Here is a 9,205-nt window from a genome sequence, read left to right as displayed (position 1 = left end):
TGTTACAAGGTAGGTCGCCCCCCTAGCCACCGCGTGGTCCTCCCCGTGCTGTGAGCTGCCGCTACGCTCTGACTGCTGTTCCTTCGTTTTTTTCCTTCGTTTTTTCTCCGTGGTAACCTTGTGCCGTTTTGTCGTTTTCCCCTTAGGTCCCCTTTGCCTTCTGTTTAATGTGTTTGGTTTTTCCCTTCGCCCTCTGTACACTGTGTTTTGTTTCCCCCCTTTTTGCCTTCTGTATCCTGTATTGTGACCCCCTCGCTCCCCCTTTTGCCGCTGTGCCCCCGCTTCCCGCCTCGCCCTCTGATTACGCCGCTGCTCCCTGCGGCCCTGGCCCCCCGCCGCTCCCATTCGCCACCCCGCTCCCACCTCCCATCTGCTCCTCCCTCCCTGAGCCCCTCATATGGAGGCCGCCCGGTGAACGCGCAGCGGGTGTGCCGACTGTGCGCCGAAGGCGCGCCAAAGGCAAGCCCGTCTGCGCCCGTCCGTGCCTGGACCGCGCCCAGTGCCAGAACCCCTGGCCCCCGCCGATGCCAGCCCACCCGACGGACCTACGACGCCGCCACCCTCAACGCACTCAAGGCCGTCCGGAACCCCGCCTGCTACCGAGCCACTCCAAAACGCACCCACGGACCCTTCACCTGCCAAGCCTGCCGACTCACCTGCCTCCGGACCTGCACCGCACCCGCCAAGCCGAGCACCAGCAGCAACCACCTCAAGTGCATCCTGCTCAACACCCGCTCCGTCCACAGACACACCGTGGAACTCTGGAACCTGCTCGACACAACCTCACCAGACGTCGCCTTCCTCGCGGAAACCTGGATGAATGCCTCCTCAGTGCTCGACATCGCCATCGCCATCCCAGACGGATACAAGATCACTTGGAGGGACCGCGTCAACCAGACTGGAGGAGGCATCGCCATCGTACACAAGAACACCATCCGCATCACGACCCACTCCGACGACACCCTCACCACTGCCGAACACCTCCACTTCCAGATACACACCGACCCCAAGACCACACTCAGAGGCACCCTCATCTACAGACCCCCGGGACCACGCACACAATTCAGCGAAGACATCGCAGACTTCATCAGCCCGCACGCCCGCCCCTCCGCTGACTACATCCTCCTAGGGGACCTCAACTTCCACCTGGAGAACAACAAGGACAGCAACACCACCACCCTGCTGGACAACCTCGCCAACCTCGGACTCAAGCAACTGGTGAACACCCCCACCCACTACGCCGGCCACACGCTTGACCCAGTCTTCTCCTCCAGCAAATACATCTCCTTCAGCCACTCCACCGGACTTCATTGGACTGACCACAGCTGCGTCCACTTCAGCTTCAGAAGAACCACGACCCACTACCACCCGCAACAGGTTCCTCGCAGGAGCTGGAACAAGATCACCGCTGACCAGCTCACCATCTCCCTCAGCCAGAACCCTCCCGCCAGCACAACGGACCCCAACGAAGCAGCCAGCAACCTCACACAGTGGATCACCAACTGCGCAGACAACCTCGCACCACTGAAAACCCCTCCCAGCAGACCCGGCAGCAAGAAAGCCTCTTGGTTCACCGACGAACTTAAGAACTCCAAGAAGAACTGCCGCACCCTCGAGAAAGCCTGGCGCAACGACCAGACCCCAGTCAACATGACTGCCCTCAAGCACGCCACCCGCAAACACCACCAGCTGATCCGCACCACCAAGAAGACAGCATTCAAAGAACGATTGGACAACAACGCCCACAACAGCAAGGATCTCTTCAGCATCGTCAAAGAGCTCTCCAACCCCAGCGCCGGAAACAACGACATCACTCCCTCGCAAGACCTCTGTGACTCACTCGCCTCGTTCTTTCACAGCAAGATCGCCGACATACACAACAGCTTCAGCGCACAGACCACGCACCCAACCTCCGAAACAATGCCCCCCACCACCACCCTCTGCGCCTGGACCCCGGTCAGCACCAAAGACACCACCCGCACGATGAACACCATCCACTCCGGATCACCAACCGACCCCTGCCCCCACCACGTCTTCAACAAGGCCGACTCCATCATCGCACCCCAACTCCGGGACATCATCAACACCTCCTTCAACACCGCCACCTTCCCGGAGAGCTGGAAGCATGCCGAGCTCAGCGCCCTCCTGAAGAAACCAACAGCGGACCCCACCGACCTCAAGAACTACCACCCCCATCTCGCTCCTCCCTTTTCCTGCCAAAGTCATTGAGAAGACCGTCAACAGACAGCTTGCCGCCTTCCTCGAGACGAACAGGTCCCTCGACCACTCGCTGTCCGGTTTCCGAGCCAACCACAGCACCGAGACCGCCCTCATCGCAGCCACTGACAACATCAGATCCCTGCTCGACAACGGGGAAACAGCGGCCCTCATCCATTCCATTCGACTAGAACTCTTTTGATTCAGTCTCTACAGAGCCGGTTGCATTGGTACACGGCGTGCAGTTAATACAAGGAATGTGAACCTTGCTATCTTCCAAAAGCGCACCGCTTTGCGGGCGCTCCACCAATTGACATCTTCACATCTTGATCCAGATTAATTGTCCCGTTTCACAGTCTACCTCCACTCCTGCAATCTCTTTTGCTCGTGGTGCAGTGAAGACTGTGCCCAGTCCCTGTCCTGAGGAGAACCCTTACTGATTTTGGTTCGAAACGCGTTGACCCCCAGCCTGTGACAAGACAGAAGTGTGCAGCTAGGGATCAAATCACTCCACTCGTGTGGGCCCTTGCGTGCAACCAGACGGAACATATAGTCACAGGTCTTGTGAGACAGGCAGGCTGTTGTTTTCCACCCCCTATTCCGCCTGTCCACTGGTATTCTAGTCAAAGGACTGGTCTTTTCCTTATGTGTTGAGTGTTTTCTGATCTCAATTCATTTGATATGTATGTAATGTATTCCAAGTTGCATTTTGGTGTCATTTAATTGTTTTAACATTCAGTTTGTATGTTTGTATATTTTGGACTTATTGTGCACACAATTACTCGTTTTTGCCTTTGACTTTACTGTTTTTGACAGTGTTTTCCTTTTTGATGACATGTTCTTATGAATTTTGTAACTTGATTACAAATTCAAAATAAATGTTTTGCTAAATAAATGGCCTGGTCACGCAGTACTTATGGGCTGTGTGGGTTTCAATTTGAGTTATGGAGAGGCAGCTGAAGATGGGTTGCTTCTTCTCTGCGTTAAAACCTTCAAGGTTGCAAGTGGGTGTGAGCCCGATAAGCACATTCCTGGAGGTGCTATGCGAGTCCTCCCGAGCGTTAGGCAGAAGGGAGTCAACTTCTTTTACCTTGCTATAATGAACAGAGCTTTTCTGAATCTGCTTTGTGTGCCATATATGGTCTTTCCTATGAACCACCTGCACCAACTTGTATTTTTCCTTTCTAGGGTAATGACTTAAGACTGTAACAGTATATATGTTGTCTCCTGATTATGTGCAGGCAGTCTTCTCTGCGAGCCTCGAGGGGTGAGGTTGAGAGAGGCTCCACTTCGAAGTGCTTTGTATAATAAACGATTGAACTTTCTTGACTGCCAACTGACTGATTATTGGTAATTTTTTAATGGTGGGCTATTGGTAAGTATAGCTCCATAGGTTGTTTAGTTTTTCGGTACTTCAGTTGGCGACTCCGCGTTGGGGTCGCCCCCCCGTAATCTGGAAAGAACGGGACAATAGAGGGGAATCTTTGGTCGAGGGGGTGGACTGGCCGGAGTTTTTGGAGTTACTCCACTCTCGCGATCAGAGAGCCTCAGCTGCTAGTGGCCCCACGCCGGAGTCCTACGGGCATAACCCAGGAGCTGACCGTGTTGGTCGTCAGGAGGTGGCAGTGGAGAACTTGCAATTAGACCTGAGTGCACCAGGTGAGTGATTTGTTTTGTCCTGTGTTGGATACACCTTGAAAGGGGGTGCTCTTGGTTTCTTTGTGATTTTGGTCGTTTGAATTGGGTGATTGAAGAGCCGGGGAGAACTTGTTTGGAAGTCTAACGGGGCAGTATTGAGACTGCACGAGTGGACGTTCCTATTTGGATTTGTTTGGTGAACAATAGAGATATGGACCAGACGCCTTGGTGTGACTTGTGATAGTACACACCCGGCCAGACTGCTCTCGGAAACGCCGACAGTTGCGCTTGGGTAGCCCCCGGACAAATCTGGAGCAATGCTAAGATAGCGGGCTGAGTCAGAATAGTCCGGGAGGTGAACCGAGAGGGCTGTTGGATGGTCCATAGGATGGTCTGTGGTTGAAAACCTGTGTGGCTATCTCTAGGTAGTCGGTGGATGCGACTACTTGACTTTGGCTTCTTGTTAGTAAAGATTGGAAATAATTAAGTTCTCCATGAACAGGAGTCGACGGGCTCTGCTCTTTGTTTGGAAAGACATGTCATTTTGAAAATATGTCAATTTTATGTTGTTCATGAATCATGTTTGTGAATAGTTTCTTTAATGTGTTCTATGTGAGTAAATGAAAGAAGTTTGTATGAACATGGCCATGTATGAAAGAGTGTTGTTGTGAATGTTTTAGAAGTTGCGAGTACAAATTAAGAACAATGCCTTGCTTTACTAAATTATGTTTTGCATGTGTTTGTTGAAAGGGTGCGCGATTGGATGAAAGTCAGCCAGCTCCTCCCGAGGGAAACCCTAGCCATGATATGTATTGTAAGCACGGAATTGCTCCACTTTTGTTTAACACCTTGTGGCATAGGTATACCAAAGATAATGTAGAATTACAATGGCCACTAACAGGGTCCTTTGATGGGAAAAAGATTCAGTATTTACAAGACCGTCTGTTTTCTAAACGTAGTAGGCAGGCAATGTTTGACACACTGAACATATGGCAGAAAGAGGCGAAGCGCAGACGTATTAGAGCAGAAAAACTGAACAAAATTAAAGCAGGACAAACTATTACCCAGAAAGCTATCGCTTATGATAAAAATCAGACTGAGCAGAATATCGATTGCATGAATAGGCAATTTAGATTGCAAACGGAAAAGAGTTATGTTACTTGAAACGAAGCCGAAGACGAAATAGAAGAGTTATTGGATGTTCGACCCCCTCTTCCGTACGCCCCTCAGCGCGTGTACCCTGCTGTTCCTTTAGATTTGGCTTCTGCTCCCCTGGCCCAAGCCCCTGCAATAGCCGCTTCCCCTGCCCTTTTAGGGACTCCTAATGTCCCTTCGACCTCAGTAAGGGAAATGGCTACACTGATTCCTGATACACAGTCAAATATAGGGAGTCCTCGTGTAATTCTTTCGGTCCCAAGTCCTGTATGGACTTCTCAATCTGCTGGTACAACACCTGTATCAGCAGAACTGACCCCTTCCAGGGGTCTTGGGGATTTAAGTGCTCGAAGACTATTTACTAGGGCATCAGCAGGACATGATGAGAAAGAATTAATAGCAGACCAGGTAATTAAATGTATGCGACATAATTTGTACATGGTGGCTGATATTTGGAGTACCATGAGGGATTTTGAGCCTGTTATGCAGCAACACGCATTGTATCAACTGTCTCGTTATCTCATTAAAGTATGGGAACAGTGTTTTCAGGATGGACTAGCTCCTCAAATATTATATGATATTGCAGATCGAGTTCATAAGTTGCGATTGAGTCCTGAAGAAGTATATAGGAATGTAGAAGTTTTAGTAAAATATAGAGGTAGGATATTTTTGAAATGCCCTAATTGGGATTCTCAGCATCCAATGAGAGAACTGCATCCTATTTATCATCCTGAAATACCAGAGATACGTAATGACCAGAATATAGTGACTAGGGATAGAGTGGAGGCTCGATTTCAGAACAGTGGGTATACACTCCATGAAAAAGGAGTGAAGTCCTCTCCCTGAAATCACAACTTCCTGATCCCCGAAAGAATCCCATCGCCTATTACAAAGAATTAACTGAAGTGGCTGCTTCAGCCGTGATGACTTTGGCAGATATTGAGTTGTTTTTCGGACTCTTAGTTCCAGTAGATGTATGGTGCCAAGTGCATGATACAGATCATGTTGCTGAGTTAGGAGGAACTTGGGACCAATTCAAGGATTGGGATAAGGATCACAAACCGGGAGATAAGCCAAAGAATGAGATTAGAACACTTCCAGCTAAGATCATTGCTTATATGCATACACTGATACCACCTCGTAAGGTTGATTGGGTTAAGTTAACTGCGTGTAAGCAAAAGAAGGATGAAAGTGTGTCAGATTTCTTTACCAGGTTTGAAGGAACATTTATAGATTTTAGTGGACAGGATCTTGCTACAGAAGGTGGGACTCGATTATTCGTAAATCGCTTTGTAACCAATTTGCTACCTGAGGTCTCTGCTCGGTTACAGGCTGCTGAAAGTACTTGGTCTACATCTACCCCTTCTGTGATTCTGAGCATGGCTCAGTATTATGAACACCGGGAAAATGAGAGTAAGGATAAAATGGAAAAGAAGGCAAAAGACTTTAAAACTCGAGTATTCTTGCAGCAAGTTGTCAGAGGACGAGGTGGGGATAGAGGCAGCCGAGGGCCCTCCCCAAGGGGAGTGGGGACAGGAAGAGGTGGAGGTCCGGTCCCTGCTTTAGGAATAAATCAGTGTGCATATTGTAAACAGGAAAGACATTGGCGAGCTCAGTGTCCATTATTGTTGGTGCAGAACGGAGGTGTGAGAGGAAGGGGTCGTGGTCGTGGTGGGACTGATCGGAGTGACATGCGCAAGGAAGAGGTGGCGCATGGAGGTTTGGAGAAAAAGTGTTTTGACAATCCCCAAGCTAGGCAATACTATAATGAGGACTGTGAATTCCAGGGAACAGACGGGTATTCATATGCATAGGTCAGCCAAGTACAGAGAGGGGGCCAAGTGTCTGTACCCGTCGATCAGCAAGGACCTTATATTAAGGGGCAATTGATGGGGACTTCTGAAGATTTTCTAATTGACACGGGCGCAATGAATAGTTCTATTGCTCGCTCATTGGTCCCAGGGGCTGCTCTGTCCGGGCAAAATAACGTTTCAGTGGGATTTTCAGGAGTTCCGGTAGTAAGCCCCATTTCCAAGCCAATTCCATTCACAATAGGGCCAATCACAATTGACTCTCCGTTTTTATTGACGTCACACTGTGGAGAAAATTTATTAGGATTGGATATGCTGAAAAAGTTAAATGCGAAAATTCATTGTTCCCCTGATGGTGTCTATTTGACTATACATTCTCCCAGTAAAAATGACACGCAGTATTTTGCTAAAAATGAACCTCTTCCTCCAGAACTGGCAGCTGTCCCTTCCTCGTTATGGGCTACGGGAGATACGGATGTCGGTTTGTTGGACATCCATCCCGTTCACATAACTTTGAAACAAGGTGCGAAATTACCACGGATACCACAGTATAAAATTTCGCCGGCTGGCGAACTTGCATTATTATCCATTATACAGGATTTGATTGACAAAGGTATAGTAGAAGAAACTGCAGCTAATATTTGTAACAGCCCCATTCTTCTGATTTTGAAAAAAGCCCCTATAAATGGAGAGTCAGGAAACATTGCTAAATATCGTTTTGTGATTGATTTGAGGGAGGTTAATAAGATTGTAGTACCCCAATATCCAGTGGTGTCTGACATTACTACTATTCTCACTATGATCCCTCCGACGGCAAAGTATTTTTCGGTAATTGATTTTAAGAATGTTTTTTTTAGCATTCCAATTCATCCAGATAGCCGTCAGATTTTTGGCTTCTCGTTATCTGGCCGAAGCTTTAGATTTTGTTGTGATCCTCAAGGCTATACTGAAAGTCTGAGTATATACAGTCAGGCCCTTAAAGCTGTCTTGGATGATTTAACTTTGCCGTCAGGAAATGTTCTTCAATATGTGGATGATTTGCTTGTGGCCTCAGATACTGAGGAGGGTTGTAGGGACGCCACTGTTAAATTATTGCATCATTTGGCGGCCAAACGTAATAAGGTGTCCCTCTCGAAATTACAGTATTGTCGACAGGAGGTGACCTATCTTGGTCATCTACTGTCGAAAGCGGGGAGGCGCTTAACTCCTGAGCGTGTCACTACTATTTCTAACATGTCTGTAACTCGTACTCAGCGTGATGTTCGTGCTTTTCTTGGCATTACTTCCTACTGTCGCCAATGGATTCCTAATTTTTCTCTTCTTGCTAAACCTTTGTTGTATTTAACCACTAAAGATGTGCATGAACCTCTTCCTTGGACTGACGGCTGTCAGCAATCTTTTTACTCTTTAAAATCGGCGCTTTGTTCTGCACCCGTCTTGGGTACTCCTGATTACCGAAAACCTTTTGTACTTTATGTGCACAAGGTGGACGGTTGTTCTCTTTCAGTGTTAACACAAGGATTTGGTGGTAAGCAGAGACCTTGTGCTTATTTTTTGGCAGTATTGGATAATGTTGCCAGAGCACTTTCTAGCTGCCTGAGGGCCACCGCCGCTGTTGCGGTGGCCATCCGACAGTCGGAAGGGCTAGTTCTAAATTCTGACCTCACAGTGATGGTACCGCACGCTGTGGATGCATTATTGAATAAAACAAAGACTCAGCACCTTACAAGTGCGCGTCTTACTGGATATGAATTGACTTTGTTTGCTCCACATATAACGATTAAACGTTGTGCCACTCTGAACCCTGCCACATTACTACCCCTCCCTTCGGACGAAACTAAAAATGATGTACATGATTGTATATTTCGGACCGAAGAAGAGACGAAGGGTCGGGTTGACCTCACAGGTCTATCTGACCCCCAAGAGGAATTGTATGTGGATGGCTCCTGTTTTAAGTTAACAGATGGTACAACGACAGCTGCGTATGCAATCACCACTTTAAAACCAGTAGTGGAAACCTCCCGAGCGCCCTATCAATCAGCCCAGGCAGCTGAATTAGTGGCATTATTACGAACTTGTGAACTAAGCGAAGGACTGAAAGTTAATATTTATACAGACAGCCAATACGCCTTTGGTGTGGCCCATAGCTTTGGGCGGCTGTGGAAAGAGAGGGGTTTCCTCACCTCTCATGGACAGAGAATACAGCATGGCCCCCTAGTTTTACGATTGTTAACTGCTCTGACATTACCAAAAATGGTGGCAATAGTGAAATGTAGCACACACAAGGCAGTAGTGGATGAAATGGGTGAAGGAAATGCTTTTGCTGATCAAGTTGCAAAGGAAACAGCACAGTCCAAATTGACTTCCATGTTTGTAACCACCTC

Source organism: Lissotriton helveticus, chromosome 3_1 (genome assembly GCF_964261635.1).
Source record: "Lissotriton helveticus chromosome 3_1, aLisHel1.1, whole genome shotgun sequence".
In the NCBI taxonomy this organism is placed as follows: domain Eukaryota; kingdom Metazoa; phylum Chordata; class Amphibia; order Caudata; family Salamandridae; genus Lissotriton; species Lissotriton helveticus.
Note: the sequence above shows the minus strand (reverse complement) of the source record.